At 44.0% G+C, this 23,763-nt stretch overlaps 1 protein-coding gene across 1 annotated transcript in view; it reads left to right on the top strand.

Moving 5' to 3' along the window:
• Positions 1 to 23,763, top strand: part of LOC138262299 (adiponectin receptor protein 1-like) — a 147,490-nt gene that overhangs the window by 122,661 nt on the left and 1,066 nt on the right. The gene's annotated exons all lie outside the window — the stretch shown is intronic.

Below are 23,763 nucleotides of genomic sequence, written 5' to 3'. Positions count from 1 at the left end.
TTTTTTAGTTGTGTTGTGACAGCTTTTTCAGTGGTTTTGGCCAGCCATGGAAGTTTTATGATGAGTCAGTAGTTCTCCATGACGTCAAGATCAGCGTTGGCTTTTTAAAAATTTGGTGTGTTTTGTCTTAGTGTAAGGCAGTTTGGAAATATTCTCTGCTGCAGGAAGGAATTTACTAGTGCAAGGCAGTAAGGTGCTAAAAGACAAAAGTTCCTTTTATTATCGAAGCAGGAAATAGTTTCTCAAACTAAATTATTGAGCGCAATATCCTGATTTATGCGCATCATTCTTCTAGTTTTAATATTTTGGTGTAGAGTACCTGTAAGTCTTGGCTTGATTGATCATTATAAGGCTGTCTCAGTTGGGTTTCTTTTTTCTTTGGTAATGACAGTTGCTATGATTCCTGTGAAGTACTAGTCTTGGCCTAGGGGATCCCTTCGTAACACATATTTACATTGTTTGTAAAAGAATTGCACTTTCTGGGTGACAGATCTTGATTGGTTGTAGTTATTGCAGAGAAGATATTTAAAGAAGGAAGAAGGGAGAGGAGTGGTAAAGTGTAGAGCAGTGGTTCTTAAGCTGTGGTCTGGGGTCCTCTGGGGGTCCACGAAGCCAACGCAGGGAATCCGTGACTGCATAGAAAATTAAATAATAACACCAAATTATTATATTGCATATAAATAAAGAAGCGAAATGTAAAACTAAAAATGTTAAAAGGAATTTTAAATGGGAGGCTAAATGGAGTTAATTTCCTCAGATTGATTCATGGGAGCAGTGCAAGTGCATCAAACAGAATTTAGGGCCTCATTATCCATACTCTTTGAGCCGGAAGACCACCACTCCGGTTTTCAGCCCACTAGCCCTATTACAAGTTTCCCGCTGGGCCAGCAGGCGGAAACAGTGTTTCCGCCACTGGCCTAACAGGAAACTCACCATGACATTGAAGCCGGCTCGTAATCGAGCCGGCGGCCATGTTGCGGTGTGTCTTGTGCGACAGCACCCGTCGCGCTATTCACTGCCTGTAATTCAGGCAGTGAAAAGCGCGATGAGGCTGTCCATGTTGGTCCCAGCACTGCCCATGCTGACTGCATGGGCAGTGCGGGGACCCCGCGTCTGCCAGCCTTTGCATGGCGTTGGAAGTGCCATGCAAAGGCTGGGTGACACGGGGGTCGTAATCCCCAGGGCATTGCTGCTAGCAGCACTGCCCTGGCGGAATAAGACCGCTGGCACCGCCAGGCCGTAGGCCGGCCTAAAAGTGGCAGGGAAATTAGGTTCTGTGTTGACTATAGAGAGCTCAACACTGTCACAAAGACATATGCTCATCCTATCCTTAGGGCAGATGAACTCCTATATATACACTGACATCTGCCAAGTATCTGAGCACTTTTGATTTGACTGCAGGATATTGACAGATCAAATTATCAGATGATGTTAAACCAAAGACAGCATTTTCAACCATTGGAGGGCACTATGACTTTACTGAGATGCCCTTTGATCTGAAAAATGCATCTGCCACATTTCAGAGGCTGGTGAATTCTGTTCTCCAAGGATTGGAAGCCTTTAGTGCAGCTTATCTAAATGATATAGCTGTCTTTAGCTCCAACTGGGAGGATCACCTGGTCCACCTGTGAAATGTTCTGGAGGCTCTGCAGAAAGCAGGCCTCACTGTCAAGGCCTGTGAGTGCCAGATAGGGCAGAGGAAGGTTGCATTTCTAGGCCACCTGGTAGGTGGAGGCCAGATTCAACCACTACAGGGGAAAATCCAAACCATTTTGGATTGGACTCCCCCCACTACTCAAACTTAGGTGAGGGCCTTTTTAGGCCGCCCTGGGTATTAAAGAGGTTCATTAAGAACTATGGCTCTATTGTAGCCCCTCTTAATGACCTCCCCTCAAAGAGAATGCTCAAGAAAGTATAATGGACAACTAGCTGTCAAAATGATTTTGAGGATCTTAAACAATCTAAATGCTCTACACCTATTTTAAGAAGCCCTGACTCCTTCAAGCAGTTCATAGTTTAGACAGATGCTTCTGAGTTAGGGGTTGGGGCAGTGTTATCACAACTTAACACTGAGGGCCAGAACCAACCTGTATCTTTTATAAGTCGAAGTTTGACTACCACGGAAAAGCATTGGTCATCTATAGGAAGGGAGGCCTTTGCTGTGGTCTGGGCCTTGAAGAAGCTGATGCCATACTTTTTTTGGCACTCACTTCCTTGTTCAGACAGACTATAAACCCCTTTTTTGGCTCAAACAGATGAAATGTGAAACTCCCAAACTGTGGAGGTGGTCCATATCCCTACAGGGAATGGTCTATACAGTGGAACATAGACCTGGGAGTAACCACTCCAGTGCAGATATTTCCACTTAGACAATGAAAACTCATCTGGCCAAGGTTTTCCTTATTGTCCTTCCTTTGTGGGGGTGGAGGGGGAGGTAGGAAAGTACCCTCTTTCTTGGCAGGGTTACAATCCTTTTTCTGCCTGTTGTCAGTGTGTTTGACAGTGTTCACTGGGATGCTGCTAACCAGGACCCCCGTGAGTATGCTCTCCCTTCAAACTTGGTTACTTGAACCACTTACACCCCACATTTGGCATACTAGTGCCCCCTTGTAAGTCCCTAGTATATGTACCCACGCGCTCAGAGAATTCGGGTATCAGGGGATCCCCATGGGTTGCAGCATGAATTATGCCACCCATGGGAAGCCCATGCAAAGTATATCTGCAAGCCTGCCTTTCCAGCCTGCGTGAAAGGGTGCATGCACCCTTTTCACTACATGTCACTGCACCAGGTCACTGTAAGTCACCCCTATGGTAGGCCCTACTAGCTCAGAGGACAGGCTGCAAGTACCTGTGTGTGAGGGCACCCCTGCACTAGCAGAGGTGCCCGCACAAACTCCAGTTCCATTTTCTTGGACTTTGTGAGTGCAGGGACGCCATTTTATGCATGTACTGAACCTATGTCCAACTACATAATTGTAACTCTGAACCTAGGCATGTTTGGTATCAAACATGTCGCAATCATACCCCAATACTGTTGCCAATATTGGAAGTATGATTCCATGCACCCTGGGGGCTCCTTAGAGGAACCCCCAGTATTGCTTCTACCAGCCCAAGCTGCTGCCACCCCTCAGACAGGTTTCTGCCCGCCTGCTGCTTGAACAGCTCAAGCCCAGGAAGGCAGAACAAAGGGTTTCCTTTGGGAGAGGGGGGTAACACCCTCTCCCTTTGTTAATAGGTGCTACATGGCTTGGGAGGGGTAGCCTCCCCAAGCCACTGGTATGCTTTGAAGGGCAAATTTGGTGCCCTCTGTGCATAAACCAGTCTACACTGGTTCAGGGATCTCCTGTCCCTGCTCTGGCTCAAAACTCGACAATGGAAAGGGGAGTGACCACTCCCCTGTCATTACCACCCCAGGGGTGGTTCCCAGAGCTCCTCTAGAGGGTCCCTGGGTTCTGCCATCTTGAATCCGAGGTTGGCAGGGACCTCTGGGAGCATCTGAGTGACCAGGCCAGGCAGGTGACGTCAGAGCCCCCTCCTGATAGGTGGTCACCTGGCTCGGTGACCAATCCCCCTTTCAGGGCTGTTTAGGGTCTCTCTCTTGGGTGGGTCCTCAGATTTGGCTTGCAAGATTCCAGCAGGACTCCTCTGCAACCTCTACTTTGACTTCTAGCCACTGGAACCGCAACTGTACCCTCCAGGAACCAACAATCTGCATCCACAACAAAGACTCTGCTTGCTTCATTGTTTCCACAGCTCCTTCCAGCTTCTGCAACATTTCCCCAGCTGTGCATCCTCTGATGGCGGTAAGTCTTCAGTCTGTACAAGAAGGAATCTCCCTTGGAGTGAATGAGTCACTCCCCTGGATCCGCAGGCGCCAACTACAACGACGACCAGCTGCGTGAGTCTCCTCTCATTCTGAGCTGCATGGATCCGGCATCACGGTAATGGTACAAAGTAGTCCCCTTGGTCCTCACTGCGAGCTGTCCAACTTTGGTGGAGGTAAGCCTTTGCCTTCATACGCAAGACAGTACCCCTGTGCAACACAAAAGGATGATGGACGAAGTGCTGAACAATGCAAACACTCACCCCCAGTCACAGATCTGGGTTTAATCCATTGTTCTTTTGCTCACCATGCCACCCCAGTTGGACCCAGCCATATGCAAATGTATTAAACAACATAGGCTGACCAAAGCGTTGAAAGAATCTCATACAGACTAACTCTCTAATTCGAATAGCATCTTTTGGCTTCATGCAAAACAATTTTAGTCAAAGTTAATTTGGAAAAACATCCAACTAAGGCTTCTATCAAAAATAGGGGTTGGTACAAAAAAGAAAGAACAAAAGTAGCACAGAAAGAATAGCAGCTTGTTGTACCTCTCCTCAATGAATCATCAATAGGTGATTTCTTCAATGGGGGGATATCCGTCTGGTTAGCGTTGGCAATGGAACAATGAAAGGGATTCGCTCAGCCACGGTCAGGCTCAAAGTTAACTGAACCAACTTAGAAACAATGAACTAAGTACACAACATCAACAGCATTGACACAGTTTCCCTATGAGGATGGTTATAAGGGAAAAGAACATCTGGAACTGCGGTGCTCCACGAACAGGACTCTAACAAGAAGAGAAAGAATAGCTGACTGCTCCACAAAGTGTAGTCTGGATATATTAAAATCCATAAAGTATTTTCTCACGCTGTCATTGGTCGGAAAATCGTACGTTTACAGTGGGACCAATAGTCTCTAAACTCTAAATCTGAAATATAACTAAACAGTCTTTCACACGTCGATGATTGGCTCCTCTTCTGTTCCCATCATCAGGTTTGTCAGGTAACTTTTTAGTTGCAATTCTAGCTGCAGTCAGTGCGGCCATTGTTCAATTCTGGGAACATCTTTTCATACATCAAGTCTACAAAGTATCCACTTCTAGTGCAAGGCGTTTAAACAAGCAGTTCTCATGAGAAAGTTTAAGACATTTACAAATCACTTGGTCAGCACAGTGTGAACAATGTATGTACAATATTCATTCTCTGCTTTCACAAGACATTTACAAACATTTATTTATACCATGCAACTTAACATGAGGCTCTGTCAGCTAGGCCCAAACCTTGTAATTAATCAATGCCTACTATTATTAAAGCAGATGCATAGTACTGATAGGTTAATACGATCCACTAATACAGTTTTTCTACCTGTGCACATCTTTTAAACTATAAGTGTGAATTCATTATTAATTTGTCGTACATGTCATGGTGGCCACATTCTCCAATACACAAACTTTTCTCTATTTTATCCTAATTCATGTAAATTCTTAACATTTTACCAATGTAAATGTATTAGTAATTAATTCAGCTTTCACAATCCCTCCTCTGATGACTAAATGTGTCATCAAACCTTACATCATGTAACACAAATTTTGTTTATCTTAACATTTGGGCTCATGATAATGTTTCACCTTTCTTTTCTTTTTCAAATTCTCATCGAAATATTTACTCCTCTTCAAGTCTAATTTAATTTCTTCCCTCCTCTGATCATTTTTCATTTTCTGTCTTTTGATTACAGTATACATTTTATGAACTCTCCATAATCCAATGATACAAATTACAACAATTCATATTATCTGTATTATTTTCATAATGGTACCTTTCCCTAGGTTGCCCAGCCAATTTCCCTCAGAAGTAAAACCTTTGCCAACCTTTTCCCAAACTTCAGGTTCTTTCAGAACTTTTAGGTCAGAGTTAATGTTAGTCAGATTGTTAATAAAGCTTCTAATTTCTCTGCATTTGTCTGGAATATAGGTGCAACAATGTTGCGAATTCAGCATTTTACAGACTCTGCCCTCCTATGCTAAAATGATGTCTAACGCAAGGCGGTTCTGAAGAGTCATAGATCTTACTGCAGCCATTTAATTAGGACCATGACTCCTGTAAAACTAGTCAGCATGTTATCCACAATAGTAGACGACTTTCGAATTTTCATGGAATTCAGAATAACCCCTACCGAGGGAATTATAGCTCCAAATATATCTCCAATTATGCCATAATAAGACTCTCTCTTTGACCTAGCCGGACGGAAGCCATTCAGTTTAGGTGCCTCATTTAAGTTTTCATGTTGATAAATCTTTGGGAAAACTATCCCCAGGTTACTTGTGCCAAACCATCCTCCTGGAAGACGGTAATAAGCATTTGGGCCACGTATGTAATAAACCCCTGGAACTGCTGGGACTTGTACATTTAACATGAAAGTCCATTTACTCTGGAAAAGAAACGCGTGCCTGCATTCACTCATTCCCACAAACAAGGTATTAGTTCTAGTTTGTGCCCTGTATATACATAGCTTCCCTATGTGTTGTGCATCTAAGGCTAACTTCCCTTGTGTTTTAGTTTCACTAAATGCATAATCATTTCTAAATGTCCTTTTTTCTAAGCCCTTGTCTAATTTCTCCTTTAATGCCTTTTTCCTGTCATCACTCTGGTCTAAGAAATTATTTTCTATTGGTGTAAGTAAGCATGTGAGAATGTTCCTGTGCGCGTAAGCTCTACCAAATGTCAATGTAGGTTCAAAGAAACGTCTCACTAATTCTATATTATTTACTTTAGCCACTCTACTCAGGTATTTAACAAGGGGAACAAAAGAAAACACCTAAGCATGATTTGAATAAAAATACTGTATGTATTCTAGGTTATATTATCTTGTTAATAGAAGATTGCAACTAATTCCGTATGTTAGTGGCAAGCGTTGAAAGGTAATCCCTTCTTCTACTGATGGATGAATTTGCGTGCAAACATAACACACTCTTGCATTCATAATCTCAACATATTCACGCAATAAGCAATAGAGCAAAGAACTCCTTGTGAATTATCTACGTGTGTATGTATATATATATATATATATATATCTCATCTCTTTTAAATTTGTCTAACTGTAAGTGTAGTAGTAGTTTCTAAAGCAGAAGTATGATTAGTTACAGCTTAATTGAGAAAGCAGATTCTCACAATCAATTGCACAATCAATAGCAAACATACCGTCATGCATACAATTGCTAAGCCAATACCTATGTATTTATCACACCTATTCTTTCTGGCGTGTTGGTTATGGTCACTCATGATCTATAAAGAATCAGATCTTTAACTGTGCAGCAAAACAAACAAAAACAAGAATCTTCAGTCTTCTTGGCAGTTATTTACAGCTTATTTCAAAGGCTTCTCAGGTTGTTTAAATGTCTTCTTTATTTTCTTCAGCTTCACAGAATTTTCTCAAAGTTAATTTAATTGATCGATTTCACGTGCCAAAGTATTGACCTGGAATCTCACAATCAAAACAAAATGACAAAAATGAACTTTGCCAGTCAATAGTTGTTGCATATGCCTATTCAGGCCCTGCGTATCTTCGATTTGCAATTTTTTTTCTTTTCAGTCTTCAATCTCCACTTAATTCCCCATCACTCAGATCATCTTTTCTTGTGGTGTCTACTTCTTCGATCATTGATATTGCAGCTGAGTCTTTTCTCTTTGCTGGTGATCCTGGCCACTTGTCTTCTTTCTGTGATATTTTTGTCAATGCTCTCTTCAGTGCTGGGTTTATAGCTTCTCCTTGTTCTGCAGGATTTTGACTTGATGTACCTGCAACTGGTTCTGGAGGAGTCAGATCCTTTTGACTCTGATTTGACTCAACTTTCTTCACTGGGTCGGTAGGCTGTTCTTCCTAATTTTCAAAATCGTCTGCTTCTGGGTGAGCCCTCCTCTGTCTAGACCCCCCTACGACCTCAGCTGAAGCTTGTTCTATGTCATTTTTACTGTAAGTCCTCCGTCTCATCTCTTACAGGAGTGTCTGCATTTTCCTCAGTCTGCTCAGACTGGTTCAGATTCTCCAGTTCCCTTGTCTGCTTCTGGAGTTTGTCTGGACGTTGTTGGTACTCTCAACAACTCTTCTTCATTGTCCAAAGGACAGGGTACTTTCCGAGTATGGCTGGCATGAATCCAGTTCGAGACTGTTTCACACTTCACAGCCGTAGTAGTAACCAGTGCTACTTGGTGAGGCCCTTTCCACCAGGGCTCCAGACAAGTCTTCCTCAAGTGTTTTCTGATCACAACCCAGTCTCCAGCTCTCAAGTTGTGACTCTGGTCTTGGGATGGCTGCACAGTTATGGCCTCCACCTGATGAGAGAAAAGAGTGAACCACATCAGCCAGACCCTTGCAGTAATCCAACACCATATACCTTTTATGTTCACAAGAGCATTGGCAGGAACCGCTGGCAGTCTCATTGCTCCGCCTATGAGAATTTCATGCTTCAGGGTGGTAACTACAGTGCAAATTTTGCTCAAAGTTTAAGGCTGAACATAGTAATTTAATTACTTCATTGTTGAAGTGACTTCCCCTATCTGATTCTAAAGAGACCGGAAAACCAAAACGAGGTATCAGTTCCCTAAGCAGTAGCTCTGCTACTGGAAGGCTGTCATTTCTTCAAGCAGGGTAGGCTTCAATTCAGTGACTTAACAATGCAGACAATCACCAGCACATATCTCAATCCTCCACATACAGGCATCTCAATGAAATCCATGTGCATTCTGCTAAATGGACGTCCCGCTCTTCCAGTGTGGCTCATTGTTAGAAATGGGGTCTCTAGTTGGCAGAGGTATACACCCTTGTCCAAATAGGGACCACAGTCCTAGTCAGGGTAAGTCACACACAATCCAAATTATCCTGTGCCCACCCTCTGGTAGCTTGGCACTGAGCAGTTAGGCTTAACTTAGAAGGCAACGCGTAAAGTATTTGTGCAATACATCATACACTAACACCGTAAAAACACTACAAAAATACATCACACAGGTTTAGAAAAATATAGGATATTTATCTGGTTAAATTAAGGTCAAAACGATAAAGATTCAATAAGCACAATTCAAAATATCACTTTTGCAAGATTAAAGAGTCTTAAATCTTAGAAATCAATAGTTGTCTCTTGGTTTCATAAAGTACCTGGTTTGCATAAAAAAAAAACATGCACGGAGACCGCAGAGGAGGAGATGAGTGGGAAAAAAAAGAGAAAGCGTCGGAATTTCCGGAGAGGCACAGGTGATGCGTAATTTCTTTCCACGATGTAAGGGGCTTTTGCGTCGATTCCCAGCATGCTGTCTTGGTTCCTCACTGTGATGCGGATTTCTCTTTGACGCCCAGGAACGATGTGTGGAAATCCTGGGCGTGCGGGACGAAGTCACAGGCGTTGCGTCGATGTGCCGAATTTTCTATTGCATGGCAGCCACTGCGTCAATGCTTCATTCTGGAAGTAGGACTGCGTCGTTCCGGTCCGGCTGTGCGTCGGTCCGGTAGGGCTGTGTGTCGAAGTTCCGGCCACAACCCAGGCACTGTGTCAATTCTTCACTCGGAAGTCGGGCTGCGTCTTTCCGGTTTGGCTGTGCGGCAATTTTCTCGTCGCAGGGCAGGCTGTGTGTCTTTTTCCACCAGGCTGTGCGCCGATTTTTGGTGCACAAGGAGTTCCTTGAAGAGATTAAGTTTTTTTGGCCCTGAGACTTCAGAAAACTGGAGGCAAGCTCAATCCAAGCCCTTGGAGACCACTTCTCAGCAAAGTCAGAGGGCAGCATGGCAGCAGTCCTTCACAGCAAAGCAGATGTCCTTTGGGCAGCCAGGCAGTTCCTCTTGACAGGTTGCAGGTTCAGGTCTGAGTTGGTGGGGTCAAAAATCCAGTTTAAATATCCAAAAATGCCTTTGAAGGTGGGGAGACTTCAAAGAGTGGTTTTGAAGTGCACAGGGTCCCCTACCAGTACAATCCTGTCCACCAGAGCCCCAGTAGAGGGTTTGGCAGTCCATTGTGTGAAGGCAGGCCACTGTCCTTTGAAATGTAAGTGTCTGCCCCTCGACCCTCCTGGCCCAGGAAGACCCATTCAGTATGCACATAAATGCAGGTGGGACTAAGTATCCTGTGTTTGTGGTTGCCTGGGTAAAGGGAGCTGTCAACCAGCGGATTGGAGACAGGCTGTAAGGCACAGGGAGATTTTAAGTGCAGAGAAATGCTCACTTTCTAAAAGTGGCATTTCTAGAATAGTAATATTAAATCCAACCTCACCAATAAGCGGGAATTTCTATTACCATTTTGGCCATACTAAATATGACCTGGTTACCCCTTTCAGATCAGAATCTACCACTCAAACAGTATATGGGGTTAGCCCTAATGCCAGCCTATGAAAGGAGCACGCCTCACAGTAGTGGAAAACAAATCTATGAGTTTTACGCTACCAGGACACATCAAACTCACATGCACATGTCCTGCCCTTTACCTACAGAGCACCCTGCCCTATGGGTTACCTAGGGCCTACCTTAGGGATGACTTACATGTAGAAAAATGGGAGTTTAAATCTTGGCAAGTACCTTTAAATGCCAAGTCGAAGTGGCAGTGAAACTGCACACACAGACCTTGCAACGGCAGGCCTGAAACATGATTAAGGGGATACTTATTTGGGTGCTGCAGGCCCACTAGCAGGATTTAATTTATAGGCCCTGGACACATCTAGTGCACTATACTAGGGACTTACAAGTAAATCAGTTATGCCAACTGGGAATTAACCAATGTTACCATGTTTAAGTGAGTGAGCATATGCACTTTAGCACTGGTTAGCAGTGGTAAAGTGTGCAGAGTCCTAAAACCAGCACAAACAGTGTCAGAAAAGTGAAGGGATGCAGGAAAAAAGTTGGGGGATGACCACTCTAAGACTGTCAGGTCTAACACTCAAATTAACTACAGTCCTTTTACCCACGTTTATCTGCTGGCAGATGACACAACGATGGCAAACTGCTTCGGCAACCTGTCTAAATCCTGGGTTAAACCAAAACTTTTTTAAAGTGCAAATCATGGCATCCACCCTAACATGTGCTTGTCCATGGTAGTATCTAGCCATTTGAGTCAACAGGTTATTTGGCAAGATTATTTGTCCCTCCCCTGTAACCCAAACGTTATCTTCTTTCTGTACACATTTCAGTTTAACCCACGTTTTCTTTTCTTCTTTGTTAACATTTTCCTGCAAAAATTTAAATTCATCCCAAGTGTCTATGACATGCAACACATAAACGTCTTCTTCAGGTAATAGTTCCCACTTGTGCTTAAAAGATATACAATTCAATGAGCAAAACCTTGCGACTTGATCTGCGTATCTATTTCCATTGACACAAATTCTTGTAATCTCTGGTGTGCACTGTATTTCATCACAGCAATTTCTTCAGGCATTTGTAAAGCCTGTAACAAATCATGAATTCTGACACCATTTCTAACTGGCGAACCAAAAGAGGTCAAAGCGCCTCTCTGTGACCATAGCTGACCAGAGTTGTGCACTATTCCAAATCCATACTGGCTGGCTGTATAAAAGGTAACTTTAAGCTGTGCAGAGACATGGCATGCTCCAGTATGAGCTACCAATTCAGCCACTTGTACATAATGTACTCCCTGAAACCACAAAGCTTTGAGTATACCAGAAATTGTGCACACAACATATCCTGCTTTCAGTGTTCCCATGTTATCTCTTAAACAGGAACCATCAACAAAAATAATGTGATCATTTTCTTCCAATCAGGTATCTCGAATGTCAGGTCTAGGTTTTGTGCACATATCCGTAACCTAACAGTCATGTTCAACATCTTTTAATTTGTCAATTTCAAAAGTTTCTTTTGGAAGCAAAGTTGCTGAGCTAAGCACTGGACACCTTTTCAGAGTAACATTTGGCGAACCCTAAATTATAGTTTCATATCGGGTCAATCTGGCACTGGGTTTTTGTTCAGGTAAGCAAAACTTCAACGGAGTGAGGGACCAGACCAGTTAAGGAATGTCCCATCACAATGCTCTCACTCTGAGTGAGACTCAAATCAACCGCTGCCACAGTTTGCAAACAGCCATTTAAAGCTGCTGCAACTGGGTTCAAAGTAGCAGTGAAATTTGCTAATGTGTGGTTTACACCACCATGTACCTGGGTCAAGAAGAACAAGGAACATGCATCACGCTCATGACAAAACCAAATAAAAGGTTTCGTGTAGTCAGGCATTCCCAAAGCTGGAGCTTTGCACATACTTTCTTCCAGATCAGTAAAGGCTTGCATACAAATTTGATCTAACTCTAGGGGGTCGGTAACCTCTTTGTGTGTCAACTTCTGCAGTGGTTTTGAGATGATTGAAAAATTGGGAATCCACTATCAACAATAGCTCACCATTCCCAGAAACATTCTAACATCTCTTTGTGTAACTGAGAGAGTCATCTGTAATATGGCAGTGACCCTCTCTCTGGAAATTTTTCTAGCTCCCTTTTCAATTAGGTTTCCCAAGTATTTCACTTCTTTCTGGCAATACTGTAGTTTTTCTGGGGACCGCCAGGGCGAACGACCGCGGTAGCACCGCCAACAGGCTGGCGGTGCACCGCTGGGCATTCTGACCGCGGCGGTTCAGCCGCGGCCAGAAACGGAAAGTCGGCGGTGTCCTGCCGACTTTCCGCTGCCCTTGAGAATCCTCCATGGCGGCGGAGCGCGCTCCGCCGCCATGGGGATTCTGACACCCCCTACCGCCATCCTGTTCCTGGCGGTTCTCCCGCCGGGAACAGGATGGCGGTAGGGGGTGCCGCGGGGCCCCCGTAAGAGGGCCCCAAAAAGAATTTCAGTGTCTGCCTAGCAGACACTGAAATTCGCGACGGGTGCAACTGCACCCGTCGCACCTTCCCACTCCGCCGGCTCAATTCTGAGCCGGCGTCCTCGTGGGAAGGGTGTTTCCCGCTGGGCTGGCGGGCGGACTTTCGGCGGTCGCCCGCCAGCCCAGTGGGAAACCCAGAATGACCGCCGCGGTCTTTTGACCGCGGTACGGTCTTCTGGCGGTTCCCGCTTGGCGGGCGGCTACCGCCGCCCGCCAAGTTCAGAATCACCCCCTTTGTGCCTGTTCCTTCCCAAATGATTTAATAAGGCAATGGTGTCTTGCCTGCAGTCTTCCTTCGTCTTTGAACCAACCAACAAATCATCAGTGTACTGGACCAACATCAATTAGAAAGGCATTTCCAGTGACTCCAGGTTTTTCTTCAGTATCTGGTTGAAGATGGACGGTGACTCTGAAAACCCTTGCAGAATTCTGCACCAACAATATAAACAGTCAAGGAATTTAAAACAGAAGAGAAACTGGCTATACTTGTGAAGAGGTACCGAAAAGAATGCTTGTGATAGGTCCACTATGGTGACCCAATCAGCATCACATGGGATCTGAAACAATATCACTGCTGAATTGGGCACCACTGGACAACATTTAATAACAATATCGTTGATTTTCCTCAAATCCTGAACTATTTGAAATTTCCCACATGGCCTTCGCAGTCCCATTATAGGTGAGTTACATGGGCTGCTCAATACTTCTTTTAAGACTCCTTTCCTTGCAGATTCTGCAATTATTGGTGCAATCACTTCAGTTGTATCCTGTGTCATGTGGTATTGGGAAATCTGGGGAAAAATTGCACTTGGATTAGCGGGGACTTTATCTGGCTCAACTCCTTTTATTAGACCAATGTCTTTCCCCGAAAAATCCCATACTTTCATCTTAAATGTTCCCTGTACGTCCGATCTTGTACTGTAAAGACAGGAAAGAAACTGATTAAGGGGTACTCGTCATTGACTGAGTTACAGTCTGTTGCCTCAAATTGGTCATCTTTGTCATCACTACGTGTCTGAATGGCAATTCCATCGTTTGAACAGGTAATTGAACATCTCGTTTTACACAGTAAATCTCTTCCTAGTAAGAAAACTGGACTCAAGTCACAAACTCCAAATATGTGTAAATTTCCAACTTTGACTGTAACTGGCTCTGTGATCAGGTTTGTCGGATACTGGTTTGCAACTCCTACACTTTGTACTGTTTTACTTGAAAGAGGTAGGTAAGGGACTTCTGCACTTTTCACAGTAGAGCATGTTGCTCCTGTATCAACTAGGAGTGAGACTTTGTGACCCATCACTTTTCCCTTCACATAAGGAACTTTCTGGTTTACTTATAATGAGGCTGCTAACACGCATTCTTCTTCATCTGAACTCTCACTCGCCCAGTCATCATTTGCTCCATTCTCACTGTGTGATGGGTATTGGTGTATTGTGTTATTACTCGTATTAAACTGTTGACCTGTGCCCTGCCAAGGAAGCTGATCCATTGGCACTTGAGATATCTGAATTTGTTGCCTAGGTACCATTTGAACTTGGGGTTGCATTTGCTATGAATGTGGCATCCTCAAACGTGGCATTTGCTTCTGTTGCTTAGGCTGAGGACCTTGCACCTGATTCACATTGTTTTGGAAAGCAAAATGTTGACCTCTCGGTCCTCTCATGTTAGGAAAATAATTGATTTTATTTGTCTGTGGGGCAACACCTTCCTTTCCTAGCATCAGACACGCCCGCTTCCAATGTCCGAGGCCTCTGCAAACATGACAAGGTAACAACATTTTCTTTCCCTGCACGTAATTCTAAGTGACTACAGTATTCAAATGAGGACCACGGTTCACATTTCTGTTTCCACCACAACCCCTACCTCTTACCTGATTCTGAAACAACATATTTCTCTGCTGTGGCTTCTGCAGAAAACTCCCTTGCATTCCTGATTGTGCCGCTTTAATCTGCATTACCATTGCTTTTTCTTTCAACTTTCTCTGCTTCAATTCAGTCTCGTCACTATAGTACTTAGCATATTGCAATACTTCATCTATTGGCTTTGCTTGTCAACAAATCAAATGACTCTTAATCATCTGACCAATTTCAGGTTTCAATCCTTCAACAAATCTAAACACAAAATTAATCATGTCTTTCGGCTCAATGGTTTCTGTACCACTGTAATGTTTAAATGCCTGCAACAATCTCTCATAGTATGCATGTATGGACTCCTTCCTTCAGGAGCTGTCCTGTCTATTCTCTGTCAATCAATATTTTCAAGAATTCAGTTACTTTGTAATAGTACTTCATTACGTCAGAAGATGGTGCACCTGTGGACTGGTCTCGTGGGGGCTCTCACTGGCCAATCTAAACGTCTTTTGCATTCCACCCACAGATCTGCTGGAACCACTCTTTCCAACAGTGTATCTAGATCCTCCCACATGCATTTAGCAAGCTTCACAAACCTATCTGTTTGTTGGTACAGTTTCACCAGTTTCTCTTTCAATCTGGGGTAGTCATTTTTAAATGACAAAATGTCACTCCTGCTCCAAGGGACATGGACAAAATTCCCTCCCGGAATTTCTCTCATTGTTAATATTTTTACTGGATCGTCAGTCTGCTATACGATAACAGTTAGATTTGCATATTCCCTCTTCCTTTTGTCTTGTTTCTTTACCCATCTCCCTTCCATTTATCTAATGCTCCCCATGTTTGGATGCTTTGTATTTATTCCCTAATGTGAATTTTCATTCCTGGTATTCTCATGTTCTCAATATCCTTTGAGTCAGATTCTAATCTGTAACTTCTTCTCTGATGTTTCTTTTCCTCAATTTCTATGTCGTATTTATCTGCCAGGTATGCTAATTTCTGATGTACCAATCCCGCTTCTTTGGTAATTAGTTTGCACAAAAAGCGCAACTCCTCTTCTCAGTATGAGTCAAGTCTATCCAATCCAATTGTTCCCTCAATTAATTTGTCTAGTTCTTATTTAAGCCTGGTCAAATTTAACAGACTTCCTCCACTGGAATCTCCTGGTGTGTTACTCAACTTCTCCAGCCATTTAGTTATTTGCTGGGGCATTAAACCTTGTAATGAGACATTATTATTACATACACTGGGTATTTGCTGCAGCGCAAAACATGGAGTCTCTGGTGTCACTGAAAATGGGTTAGGACCTATTTCTGGTCTCCCCGGATCATTCGCTGGAGTCCTGGGGTAATTCAAGTCAATTAACGGACCTGTCATATCAAATGTCGGTTACATTGGAGTCATTTTCCTGTATGTACATTGGACCTTTCCATTTCTACACCTGAATTAAAAAATTCTGTTCACTGCTCTTATTGTTTCCCTGGGCAAACAAGAGTATGACAGGGACCAATAGTAACAGGTACTGAAATAGCGTTCCGACTTGGTCGAACGTTCTGATCTCCAGGGTGCGTTACTCCTGTATTCTGACTTATCAAAGCATATTGACATTGTTATGGGTGTGTATCTTGGGATCGTCTGGGCTTGCATTGGGGACATCAAATTAGGTGTAGATTCTAATTGAATCAATGTCGAGTTCTGGTAAACCTGTCTCATTTGGGACGCTTGTCCTGTCTGTATTATTAAACTCTTTTGAGTTTTAAATAGGGACGTCTGGATAAATCCTGGGTATGTCAACCTGCAGCATAGGAGTCTGAAATGTGGAAGTGCTAGGGACAATATGGCTAACCTCTATTTGCCTTTGTGTAGTCTCAATTGGTATCGGAGCTATAGGATCTGCATTAGTACATGACCTGTCTCGTGCTGCATGTGGTGGGGGACAACTTCTCAGTAATTGCAAAATAAACTTGTCATCATCTGAGTCTTCATCGTAAGTCAAAGATTTTCTGGACTCCTTTGACTTCTGCTCTCTCCCCTCAAAAGGATATGAATCTTTCCTTTCGGCACTCTCTTTGGCATTGCTCTTGTTCTCTTGTGTAATTGCCGTAAACATCCTAATTCCCTGTAAAGTCTCAGTTTCTCCCAAATTTCTGCTTACTGTCCCATCTCGCCTCAGCTAAAGTTTCTCAGCTTTTCTCATTCTCTCAAATTTCTGTTGCTTTCTGGCCACTAACTCCCAAATAGCTAATGTTTAAAATTGTGAAGGTCTCAGAGGAGGTTTCGAATTATACAGTAAAGCTCACTACTCACCTGTGAGGGTCTCGAGGCGCTGAGGAGGGAAGGGGGAGAAGGAGGGAGGGAGGTGCTGCTACTGCTCGAAAAGGCAGATCTTGAGAAGTTTCCTGAAGGTAAGGAGGTCTTTGGTCTGACGCAGGTGGGTGGGAAGAGTGTTCCACATTTTGGCGGCGAGGTGTGAAGATGATCTAGTGCCGGTTGTAGTTCTGCAGATGCGTGGGACGGTTGTGAGGGCGAGGTCAGCAGAGCGGAGATGCCGGGTCGGGGTGTAGAAGGAGAGTCGTTTGTTGAGGTATTGAGTTATCTGGTCCGGTGTTGTGCAGTGCTTTGTGAGCGTGGGTGAGGAGTTTGAAGGTGATTCTCTTGTTGACTGGGAGCCAGTGCAGGTCTTTCAGGTGGTCTGTGATGGGGCAGTGGCGGGGGATGTCCAGGATGAGGCGTGCGGAGGCATTCTGGATGTGTTGCAGCCTCTTCTGGAGTTTGCCTGTGGTTCCTGCGTAGACGGCATTGCCATAGTCCAGTTTGCTGCTTACAAGGGCTTGGGTGACTGTTCCTCTGGGTTTGGTGGGTATCCATTTGTAGATCTTTTGGAGCATGCGGAGGGTGTTGAAGCAGGAGGAGATGGCGTTGACCTGCTGGGTCTTGGATAGTGATTGATCCAAGATGAATCCTAGGTTGTGTGTGTGGTCAGTGGCAGTCGGAGCGGTTCCGAGAGTGGCAGGCCACCAGGGGTGATCCCAGGCGGAGGGGGTGGAGCCAAAGATAAGGACTTCTGTCTTGTCCGCATTGAGTTTGAGGCAGCTGCTCTTCATCCATTCGGTGATGGCCTTTATTCCTTAGTTGAGGTAGGTCTTGGCGGAGTCACCAGCCTCCACGCCAACGACACACGCACCAAGGCAGGACGCAACCATCTCAGATGTATCCTCCTCAGCACCCGCTCCATCCACAAGCACGCAGTAGAGCTATGGAATCTACTCGACTTAGCTTCCCCAGACGTCACCTTCCTGACAGAGACTTGGATGAACCCCTCCTGAGGTTTGACTCCACATAAATCAACTGGAGCTCAAAGCAGTAGGTCTAGCTCTCAAAGCCTTTCTGCCAAAACCTCAAAACTCAAGCGTACTAATCAGAACGGACAATACTACCAGCATGTTTTATCTAAACAAACAGGGGGGCACAAGGTCTCTGCAACTCTCGCAACAGACTCAGGACATCTGGAGATGGGCCATCACACACATTTCTCTGAAAGCAGAGCATGTGCCAGGACAGACCAACGTTCTGGCAGATACCCTGAGCAGGACAATTATCCCATACCACGAGTGGGAGCTAGACCAGGAAATTCTCTATCAATTCTTCTTTTTATGGGGCAGACCAAATCTCGATCTGTTTGCCACGTTTGAGAACAAGAAATGCCTTAATTATGCAAGTTGGCTTCCCCAGAGAGGATCGTGGTGGAATGCGTTTTCGATGAGATGGTCCGGGGTCTATGCCTACGCTTTTCCACCGATCCCGCTGATACTGAGACTGATCAAGAAAATGAAGACAAAGGGTTGACACCCTCTGTTAATAGCTCCCAGATGGCCCAGACAGGTGTGGTACACGGAACTCCTAATGCTCTCAGAACAGCCACATGTGCAACTCAAACAGAGTTCAACCCTCTTGACGATGCACCAGGGACAAGCCAGACATCCAGATCCGTCATCTCTTCACTTACCGGCTTGGCTCCTGAATTCAATGAGTATGTAACTTTAAACATCTCCTCGGAATGTAGGGAAATCTTAGCCAAGGCTAGAGCTGACACTACTAATAAGACTTACAAATTTAAATGGAAACGTTTTTGTGTATGGTGTGCAGCGGAAGGAATACATCCTATCTCTTCTCTTCCAGAGCAAATACTGCCATATCTGTTACATCTGGCAAAGTCATGGCTTTCATACTCCTCTATTCGAGTACATCTGGCAGCGATCTCGAGATACCGTATATCAAAAGATATGGTCTAATTATATTCCACCAGGATTGTTAAGCAATTCCTGAAGGGCCTGTTCCGTGCTTTTCCACCAGTTCGGAGACCTCCGCCTTTATGGTCCTTGAATGTTTTCTTAATGCAACTCATGAAAGCTCCTTTTGAGCCAATCCACAGAGAAGATCTCAAGTTCATTTCATAGAAGACTGTGTTACTACTGGCTCTTACTTCGGCTAAAAGAGTAAGCGACATTCAGGCCTTCACTATTAAAGAGCCTTTTCTCCAATTCACTAATTCTGGCGTAATTCTGAGGACAAATCCTAAGTATATCCCTAAAGTTCCCTCAACTTTCCACTTGAAGGAACCAGTCATCTTAAAAACCTTTTTTCCAAATCCACAGACAGTAGCGGAAAATACATTACATTCACTGGATATTAAAAGGTGTTTAAAGTTTTACCTGCAGAAAACACAAGGCATACGTAAATCAGACCAGTTATTCGTGGCCTTTGGAGGGACAAAAAAGGGCCACTCAGTATCCAAGCAGACTATATCCAGGTGGATTGGCCTGGCGATCCAATTCTGTCATACTCAGGCTGGCAAACCGCTCCGCAGCAGGGTGAGAGCCCATTCTACAAGGGCGGTAGCCACTTCGGCCGCACTCTCCGCGGGAGCACCACTGCACAACATCTGTAGAGCGGCCACATGGTCCAGCCAACATACGTTCACAAAGCACTACTGTCTCGAGGAAACGAGTAACATGGACACAGCGGTGCGGCAGGCAGTGCTGAGGCATTTATTTCGCTAAGGTGAGCCTCGTAAAACATCCCACCCCCACAAACAAGGTATGTGAGATATGGTTCTTCAATTTCATTAACATTTACTTTTATATTACAGTGCTTTTAGTACTTATTGGTGTCATATTTAGCTTGGTACTGGTCGTAATACCAAGTCTTGTTGATATTGTGCTTAATTTTTTTTAACTTGATAGGAACATGGGCACATTTCTATAGCATAATAACTAGAGATACGATTTTTCGTATTACTGTTATATTTATTATGATTATTATTAATATCAGTCAGAGGATTGCTATATAAGCAAGATACAGATTAATTCACTGGTTATCCAACATTACTGCTCGCTACTCTGATTCAAGCATGTGAATCTATGAAAGATCCAATACTGGAGAAGAAAAGTAGTTACTTACCTGTATCTGCAGTTCTCCAGTATTGGTATCTTTCATAGATTCACATGCGACCCACCCTCCTCCCCTCAGAGGCTCCCCTTATATACGAATATTTGACTTCACACTTGTACTAGAAAATCTGAGGGAAACCAGCCTCTGTTGGGAGTGTTCTAGAGGGTGTCGAAGCCTGATTGGATGGGACTCAAGTTTGGGTCTTTTCACAAAACAAAATGGATAGGCTATAAAACAGCCTGTGGGGCCTACCTAGGCCTAGTGGTTTTTAACCTACTGCTTTGTGTATTTGAGGTTACCCTGAGGCTCCACCTTGGCGACGGGGATGATTCAAGCATGTGAATCTCTGAAAGATACCAATACTGGAGAACTGCAGTTACAGGTTAGTAACTAATTTTCTTTCTAAAATAACAGGATCATGAAGAAAGGCTGTCAAATCAAAAGACCAATTTTCTACGTTTGTCATTGGGCACTTTTAGTAGTACAGTTCTCTTATTCAATTAACCAGAACTTAAAATAGACCCATCTTCTGCTCGTACTATATTAGGAATTTCTTTTAAAACTGCGGCAATTTGGTGTTGATTAGACTAATTTTGTCAAAATCACATGGAAATAGTTGACCAGGACAGTGTAGCCTGAGGTAACAGTAACAAAGTATTGACTGAAAATATTAACAGTATTATTGATTATTAAAGAGAGTAATACATTTGAAGTACCTGCACTCACTTCCATTCCTAGGGGTAGGTATTGGTGTTCCCCTGGCTTTTATGGCAAATTGGGCACATACATAAAGCGTGACCCATTTGACTACAAAATAAACAGAGACCTGTTCCCTATGCCTTGCTCATTCTTTCTCAGACAGAGGTCCTTCAATGGTACCTAACTGCATAGGCTGTTTGGTATTTTTAGAGGTTACTTCTGTGATTTTAGTAATTAAAGCTGGTAGCAAGGTAGGGCATGTACCTTGTTACACCTCCTCTCATCCCATCTCTCTGCAATACAAAGCTCTAACTGTGAAAAAATTTCCATTAATCCTTGCAGAATCTCAGGTTGAGGTGATCTGGATAACTTATCCCTAATTTCATCACAGACCCCTTGACACAACAAAGAGTACTGTGTCTTTTCTGGGAAATTTACTTCTAATGGCATCTGTTTAAAGGGGGTTACTTGTTTGAGCTTCTCTAAAGGGTCCTGACAAAATACAAGAGAGCTACTTCTCTGGAACATAGTGTTTCAGAGTAATCAAACATTCTTTAACAGTTCTATAAACGCTGTATATTTATCAAGTACAACTTCATTGGTAGTGACTAAAGTTTTTGTCCAAGTTAAGGCATTTACAGAGAGATTACTAATCAAAATCCAAAGTTGGATCTGTGAGTTCAAAAATGATGGGGTCGGAACATGGATTGTATGGTAAAGGTGTTTAAAGTTATTTTTGCTGTTTTGGGCATCCATCATATTTGTTTAATACTACTGTCTTTAGAACAGAGTCTAGCGTAATTTGACTGCTGGCAGCTAATATTTGTGTTAAAACAGCATTCTCTTCTGTCAAAGACTGAACTCTCTGATTAAGAGATTGAACGGCTACTAGTGAATCCCACCTTTGATTTTTATTGGAGTTAAATGACATTTGCAGCCTTCAGTGTTAATGGAAGGTGACACTGTCACAGTTCAAGGAGGCTCTGTCTGGGCTCTGGCTGGGGCACCCCTTGAGGTCACAGAATATCACCCTATGAAGGCAGTGTACCGAAGCAGAAGTGCAGCTAAAGGCATACACTGGGAAGGGACAGCTAGGGTAAGGCACAGAAACAGGATAGTGAAGGCAGAGCAACCTTAATGTGAACAAACAGGGAACTAATCAGTAATGGACAACCACACTGGAGTTACCACTAAGGTTTTACACAGGTAAGTATCAGAACTTCCCACAGCAACAGGGAATATCAATGCCTCTGTGCAGTTTTCTCTTACAGATAGTCACCCCACAAGCCCCATAGAAAGGAGGCAGCAGAAGTGATTCTGTCTCTGGACCCTTAGGGCACAAACAAGGATTGTACACTCATACACAAGACAAGCCCTTGTGGGTCCAGCTGGAAACACAGTGGCAATTCATGGAAAACATCAATAGCACACTGTCACTGTTAGGCACTTAAGTCTACATAAAACACTAGACAAAGGATGGGGCAGGAATGGCCTCCTGGAAACCAGGAGCCACCCCAGTACAAAGAAAAAAGCTTAGACACATGTGAGGACTGATAGTATACTTACCAGACACAATAACCCAAGAGGAAACCGAAACAGAAGGAACAAACTAGGTGTCAAAAGCAGGAATAGGGAACAGGCTCAGGTTGAAGCAAGGCAGGAACAGGACTGGAAAACAGGGAGCAGGCTCTGACTGAAGCAAGCAGGAACAAGGCTGAGAAACAGGGAGCAGGCTCTGGCTGAAGCAAGGGGAAATAGGGCTGGAAAACAGAGATCAAGCTCTGACTGAAGGAAGCAAGAACGGGACTGGAACACAGAGACCTGGAACAAGCAGGAACAGGACTGGGAAACAGAGAGCAGGTTCAGGCTGAAGCAAAGTAGGAACAAAACTGGAACAGAGGCCAACAAGAGGTCTGGTACTCCAATGAAATGAACTCCAATGCACGACGAGGAGCTTCAGGAAAAGGCAGCTTATAAGCAGTTTCAGGCAGCAGCAATCCCAGGGCGGAGTCACATGGCTTGGCTGCACAACAGTGATCACAGTTCATCCTCTCCTAAATCTTGACATTTTACATGAAGTTGCGACTGATGATATGCTGTCCCGCATGGGCCATTGTCATCCTCAGAATCCTCTATTTCCAGAAGGTGACTAGGAGGATAAGGAGAAACTTTGCTGGGAGAGGTATGTTCTGGTGTTATTGTCTCCCTTGTTATTTTGATCACCATCAACCATGTCATCGACGGCTTTAAAATTATCAGTGGAGGCAATGTTGTAGCTGAGGTCCTTGTCAACGAGGTCGTCATCAGTGGCGTTGACGATGGGGTCATCGATGGTAGGGGCATCGATGAGGAAGTGGACGACGGTGGAATCGGCGACGGTAGGGCCGTCGTTTGCATCGACAATGGTAGGGCCATCGTTGGTTGTGTCATCGACGGAGGCAAGATTTTTTCCTTAAAGGTGTCGTTGTCGGTAGTGCTTGGAACGTCACTGGGGCTGTAGTCATAGAGATCCTCGTCGACGGGATAGGCGCTAATGCAAACATCAACGGTGTTGTCGCCGCTGTCATTGTCCCTGATGCCATTTTAGATGTCATTGTGGTTGTTCCTGTCATTGTCGACGGAGTTCCTGTCGACGTGATTTTCAGTTGTGGCTTCGTAGCTGATGGTTCTGAGGATGGTTTCGAAGATTGGAAGTGCCTTTCTAGATGGAGTAGAAGGATGGTATAGACTCTGACTAGCCTCATGGCTTTGTTTTTCATGCTTTTTAGTTACACCCTTGATAGTCTTGTGTGAGACTTTTTAAGGGCTTTTTTTAATCTGTTTCAGGCTGTTCCTCAGAGAATATTTTTCTCTTTGATTACTTCTTATGAGGGACTGTAGAAGAGTCGGAATCCTCCTCTGAGGAGAGAGATATAGATGGCTGAGATCTTTGTAGCCATAGAAGTAGCTTGCCCTCGCGGTCTTTGAGGGTTTTAGATGAAAATTTGTGGCACATTTTACAGTCCCTCACTTTATGATGAGGATGAAGGCAGTAAATACAATCCTCATGAGGATCATCAATATGAAGCCTCTTTTTCCACAAGTGGA

The sequence above is a fragment of the Pleurodeles waltl genome, chromosome 10 (assembly GCF_031143425.1).
Source record: "Pleurodeles waltl isolate 20211129_DDA chromosome 10, aPleWal1.hap1.20221129, whole genome shotgun sequence".
In the NCBI taxonomy this organism is placed as follows: domain Eukaryota; kingdom Metazoa; phylum Chordata; class Amphibia; order Caudata; family Salamandridae; genus Pleurodeles; species Pleurodeles waltl.
The sequence above is the reverse complement of the archived record's forward strand: the minus strand, read 5'-3'. Positions and strand labels throughout refer to the sequence as shown.